Raw genomic sequence first — 6,330 nt, forward strand, 5'->3', positions numbered from 1 at the left:
TCAGATTACTTCACTATTTATAGGCGTCTGAAGTTTATAATTTCAACTTCATTAACTTATGTTTGCCATGAGGAGTTGAGCCATTCAGTTTTGAAAACAAAATCAACTACCCATATTAATGATGGCCATCCACCTTATTTGTTCTTATTACAACAATCTCCCTTGGATGACCATTTAGGATTATGCCTCATTAAAACCTTATTAAAGAAAAATCTAATGGGAAAAACTTTAGTGAAGGAAAAAGAGTAGAATATCCTTTGTGATGGGGACTGCCTCATTAAAAACCTTGTCAAGAAAAATCCAATAAAAAAATATGACTAAAGGAAAACGAGTACAATCTCCCCCTCTTGTCGACATCATTTAATATCTCAAAATTGGCGCATCTCAGTCTCGTGTACCAATTTTTCATAGGAGGATTTTGGAAGTGACTTTGTAAATAAGTCTGCCAGATCATCACTTGAGCGGATTTGTTGGACATCAATTGTTCCTTAATTTTGAAGATCATGAGTGAAGAAGAATTTGGGAGAAATATGCTTTGTTCTATCACCGTTGATATATCCACCCTTATGTTGAGCATTGCATGATGTATTATCTTCAAATAAGACAGTTGGAGCTATCTTATGATCAATCAATCCACATGATGATAGAATATATTGGATCAAATTCCTGGACCAAAAATACTCGTGACTAGCTTCATGTATCGTTAGTATTTCAGCATGATTAGAGGATGTTGCCGCAATCGTCTGTTTCATGGGCCTCCATGATATAATTGTACCACCATATGTGAATAGGTATCCTGTTTGACATCTCCCTTTATGTGGATCAGATAAGTATCCAGCATATGGATAGCCAACTAATTGTGACTTGGATCCATAGGGATAAAACAATTCCATATCACTACAAGAAAATAAGCGTTCTCCCACGCTTTTAAAGCGTGTTGAAAAGTGCAAAAAAGCGTGCCGATAGCTTTTGGCCACGCTTTTTGTTCGGCACATTTTTAAAAGGGTCACATCTGCCAGCGTACTGGTTGCTCTATCGCCACGCTTTTATGGATCTATCGGCACGCTTTCTTTTTTGGCACACTTTCATCTCTTGCCACGCTTTAAAAGCATGACCATATATATAATCTTATAGCTACGCTTTAAAAGCGTACCGAAAAATATAGATATCGCCACGCTTTTGAAGCATACCCAGATTGTTTGTTTTGGCTACCCTTATAAAGCATGCCTGTAGGGTTAGATATGACTATGTTTTTAAAGCATGCTAATAGAAAAATATATGACTTTGATGACGAAATACGGGTACGCTTACAAAGCATGCCAATAGCGTGGCTGAATTTTAAAAGTAAGCATTTTTCTTTTTATTTCTTTATATTAAAATTTAACATGAATTAAATTTTAAGCATTTTAATCATAAAAGCTTTGATAGTGCGAATCATAAATATAATCAAAAGAGACATATATAAATTACATATAATAATTATGAACTACTAACCAACTAATTGGTGATTGTACTGTTGCCCCATGCTTAGCTTGCATGTCAATTAACAAATACAAAAGATGACAATTTTTACTATACATTAATAACCATATTTCTTGTATGTAACATAGTTGAGTTACATTTTTACACACTACTCCAAAATAAAGTAAAGGAAAGATGAACAATAACACTTCTGTAGCTCAGAGTGTATATATAAACTATAAAGCTTGAGAATGATGAGAAGTTAGGTGAATAGTTGATACCATCCACTGTGTGCTCCTGCTGCATCTTCAGTGATATATTTGCTTTTCTTTCACTTGTCTTTACTCAAGCATATATATAGGACATGTTGTATGGCCTTTTTTATTCTTTTTTGCAATGCAATTGAGTCTGTTCAGTGATCATATCATGTATGCATGCATGGGGCCCCTTCTTTGTCTTGATCCCAAAGAGTAAAAGTTATGTTCCACCTTCAAAATTTTTCTGACTTTACCTTCATCACTGCACTATAAATTCAGTCTTTTTAATTACCAAACCTATAAATATAGTATGCAATTTTTATCACAAGACAAATCAATTAGTAATTAGTGACATATATATATATATATATATGTTAATCCAATTACAAATTCACATTTTATAATGATTAGAATTAAAAAAAGTATATCATAGAAGTACCTTTTGCCCTTCATACGATCATGGAAGAATTCACAAGACTCTCTTGTACCAAAGGTAATCATAGTTCCCATTTCACCCACTGATAATGAGAACACTGGCAATCATAACTTAGCACACTACATGAGATGAGAGCGAGAGTAACATTATTATATATGTATTTTGAATTTATTTAATTTTATTTCTATGGTTTTTTTATTTTTATTTATAGTAAACTTTTTCTCCCAGTAGGAGTCCCTTGCTCTTTCAAAACACATTGTCGCCAAGCAGAGTTATTAATTAAAAGGACTTATCACAAGCAGAGTTTCTTGGGGCAAGAACAAATCTAAACACAAAAAGAGGGGGGTAACTATAATAAAAAGTGGCATGCCTTCAAATATCCCAAGTAGTGTTGTAACTATACATTTTGTTAGTATTTTCCGAGTCAGAATAACAACTACCACAAAGAGCAATGAACTATAACAGTCAATAACACAAACTTAATGACCAAAAATAAAAAATGTACCTAGAAGTTTTAATATGGAATACCCAATCAGCATAACCAGAGCAGAGAACAATAGCGATAATGAGATAGCAGAGTTCAAAGGCTACCTTTCAAAAAGTAATCCCTCCAAGACATGACAACACCAGTTTGAAATTTATGAGACCAGCACCAGATGATAATCCTTGATAAGACACCTTGCATTATGAAGTGGAAAGTATTCATCATATAAGGAGTTGGGAACTTCCCCATATCAGCTCCTAATAGAGTTTTATTGTACCTGTTCAAATTAGTAAAAAAACAAGAAAATACAAACCGTAAATAACCTTACATAGTGTATCTATGCATGTGATGACCACTTGTATCAAGAAAAAACTTACAGGGTCAAACATAGACTGAATGTGTACCAAATAAGAATGAAAAAAAGGTCTTTAAAATATATCCCACAGTAATAGGATTGCGGGAGCTTTTCGCCAAAGATCCATGATCTTCCAAGTACATGGAAGAGTCAACATGAGTCAGTCCCCATGTAGGCCTGTTCTCAATAACAAAAGGCCCATGCTTCTCAGATGCATTTACTCTCCAATAAATTGAATCTTCATCCATGTTACTAGCACCATACAAATGCTATGCTAAAACTTTAGGTGAAACAGTCTCTCCCTTTCTAAAGGTCCTCTTTGTAGCTCCTGATGAAACGATAATTCAAAACCAGGGTCTTCATCCACAAGATCATTCCTTGTATTTCCTAATTCCCGATTCAAGTGGACTTCTTCGTCCTCATCACACCAGCGTGAAAATGAAGGCTCTCTGCCAAAGACAGAACCTACTCTTCCACTGTTGCCACCAGTGATCCTAGCAAAGTTGCCCTTGTCAGAATCAAATTCACTCTCTACCATTTCCTTCTGTATGTCAAATTATTGCCATTTATATACTCCACAATAAATCCAGCATATTCTTTGACCAAAACCAGCTACTTAACCTCACTTGGGTGCATAACAAACCCAGGGCACAAGCTGCCTTTCTAGCACAGGACCTGGTTTATAATCAAATTCATCAAATTACGCCTGCATGATGGACTTAAAATCATTTATCAGTAATCAAAGAATAAACAAATTAAACATTGATTGTCATTACATGTTAGAACAATAAGCCAAGATAATTTTAAAAACCCAAAAAAAATAATTTCTCCTTGATAGCCACCACCATTTTGCAGTTAGATTAAGCTGAATGTTCATAGGAGATAGGTACATCTTCCCTATTCATCTAAATAAAGCAATAATGATATAAACATTAATTGTTTAGAAACTACTAGGAAAGACCAATTCTTCAATTTTTTTTATTGAAATTAGTTTATGCTAACTATGCAATGTTAGACAATGCAATGAAAATAACAATAACAAAATATGGAATGTGTGTGTCAGAGAGAAAGAGAACTAAATACAAAGCTAAAGATAAAAGATTTTTCTGGGCTCCAAGATAATCAAGTTTTTTTCCACTGTACAAAGATAAAATAAAGAAAAACATAAAATCTTAAATTAAGATATTCCAAATTTGCATGAAAACAATTATAATATAAAAAAATTGAACAACTTTCAATGGTGACAATGATAAACAGGGGGGAAAAACATAGAGAATGGGTTACTTGAAATTGAAGATAGCACCAATGATTGCAATTTTACTGCTTCTCAATGAGTTCCCTTCAAAATAGTAAAAAGGTTTCAAATTCAGAAATTTCAGAAAATGGGTAATTAAATTCAATAGTTTCATATCTTTAGCAAATAGAAAATAGCAAAGTGTACCTTCAGTTCAAGTTGATGTTGATGTTGTTATTGATGTTGTCTTCATGATATATGATTATTATTATTATTCTTGTGACAAAGAAAAAGCTTTGTTATTGTTGGGTTTGGTGCAAAACTTGAGGTTGGTATAGAAGGTGCTAGAAGAAGACGCTGCCATTGAAGCCATTGTTGGTTGTTACTTGTTACAAGAAAAGAGTTGAGAAAAAGAGAAGAGGAAAAAATGTTGAGAAAGTAACTAATAACAGATGACAAACATAGATATAGATGCTAAACTTCAAATTTCTACCAGCTTTTTCATGATCCCCCAAATCTGAAAAACATTGAGTTGCAATATTAATTATTCCTATTCCTTCAAAAATTTCAGCAGCTTGCCTAAGAATTTTGTGCGCATTCAACAAGCAGAGTTTCTTGGGGCAAGAACAAATCTAAACACAAAGTTTACTTCATTTAACAAGTTTTAGTCCTCTTTCATAAAAACGTACAACAACTCAGATCTTAAACCACACACATAGCAAAGGAACAATTAACTCAAACCATCAATATCAATCAACAAAAATTAAACAAAATCAAAACCCTAACCGTGAATGCTTAAAGTATGAAAAAATTAATCTACTGATAGTTAATGTAGAAAAACTAGAATAACAGAGCAGGCAAAGCAGTAGTTGAGCACTACCACAGCTGCAGCAGAATAGAACCAAATGTCAAGAAGTTTAGAAAAAAATCACTAAACCAAATATCATATTAGAACAAAAAATAGAAATTTAGAAAAATAAAAAAAGTGAAGAACCAAGAAATCAAAACAAAAAATCAAATTCAAAAACAAATAATCAGATCAAAAAAAATTTTTACCAGATAATTTACCACGGCGCTGCGAACGCTGAACGTGGCTGACGGAGGTGTGACGAGTGATGGAGAGGGAGACGGCGGCGTGACAACTTTAGAGAGGGAGACGGAAACGCGGTGGGTGCTAAACCATGGTGGGAGGAGCAACGATTGAGGGTTTGCGAGAGAGAGTGAGCGTCGACGGAGGGTTTGCGATAGAGAGTGAGCGCCGAAGGAGGCCTTACCAGAGTGAGTCACCGCTGAAGGAGGGATAGGTGTTTACAGGAGAGACAGAAGGTGTGCCGACGCAGGGAACACCAGCAGAGGTGGCACCTACGGAGGGGTTGCTAGAGAGGGCTAGAACGAGGTTGACCAACGAGTGTTATTGGGGGAGAGAGTGAGGGCACCGACGATGAACTCTATGTTAGGTGAAGAGCGCCGCTGCCGTCAGGGTGATGAGCTCTGTGTTAGGGTTTTCACTTTTCATTTTTCAAGGCATTGTTTCAAAGAAGAGGGTGTGTTTCGAAGAAAGGAAGAAGTGTTGTTAGGGGGTTGTTGTGTAAAACTGTTTGTTTCGAAGAAAGACGGATGGAAACTTTTTTTTTTTTGAACTTTGTGGCGTGCCAAAGGATTTAGAGGAAACGGCCACGCTTTTAAAAATGTAACGATAACGAAACCATTTTGCCACGCTTCAAAAGAGTGTCAATTTCTCTCTATGACCACGCTTTTCAAGCGTGGCAATAAAAAAACGTGGCCAAATTTCAAATAAGTGGCCACCCTCATAAAAGCGTGCCAATTTCTTTTAAAAAGCGTGGCAAAAAAAGTGTGGTGATGAGCGGATAATTTGTATGCTTTTTGGCATTGTTTTTAGTATATTTTTAGTATGATCTAGTTAGTTTTTAGTATATTTTTATTAGTTTTTAGTTAAAATTCACTTTTCTGGACTTTACTATGAGTTTGTGTGTTTTTCTGTGATTTCAGGTATTTTCTGGCTGAAATTGAGGGACCTGAGCAAAAATCTGATCCAGAGACTCAAAAGGACTGCAGATGCTGTTGGATTCTGACCTCCCTGCA

General features: G+C 35.1%; 1 long non-coding RNA gene across 10 annotated transcripts; it reads right to left on the reverse strand.

Moving 5' to 3' along the window:
• Nucleotides 1–1,462: 1,462 nt before the first annotated feature.
• On the reverse strand, nt 1,463–5,793 carry LOC130960155 (uncharacterized). Of its 10 annotated transcripts, none has more exons than XR_009079016.1 (7): nt 5,284–5,793; nt 4,435–4,584; nt 4,278–4,332; nt 3,016–3,711; nt 2,746–2,915; nt 2,158–2,273; nt 1,463–1,985 (listed from the first exon to the last, which is right to left on the reverse strand). It is a non-coding gene; the product is annotated as an uncharacterized LOC130960155 (long non-coding RNA). The 10 variants fall into 10 exon arrangements; XR_009079014.1 differs by having other exon boundaries at nt 3,016–3,668; nt 4,435–4,612; XR_009079015.1 differs by having other exon boundaries at nt 3,016–3,668; nt 5,284–5,792.
• Between the last annotated feature and the right edge of the window lie 537 nt (nt 5,794–6,330).

The sequence above is a fragment of the Arachis stenosperma genome, chromosome 2 (assembly GCF_014773155.1).
Source record: "Arachis stenosperma cultivar V10309 chromosome 2, arast.V10309.gnm1.PFL2, whole genome shotgun sequence".
Classification (NCBI taxonomy): Eukaryota; Viridiplantae; Streptophyta; class Magnoliopsida; order Fabales; family Fabaceae; genus Arachis; species Arachis stenosperma.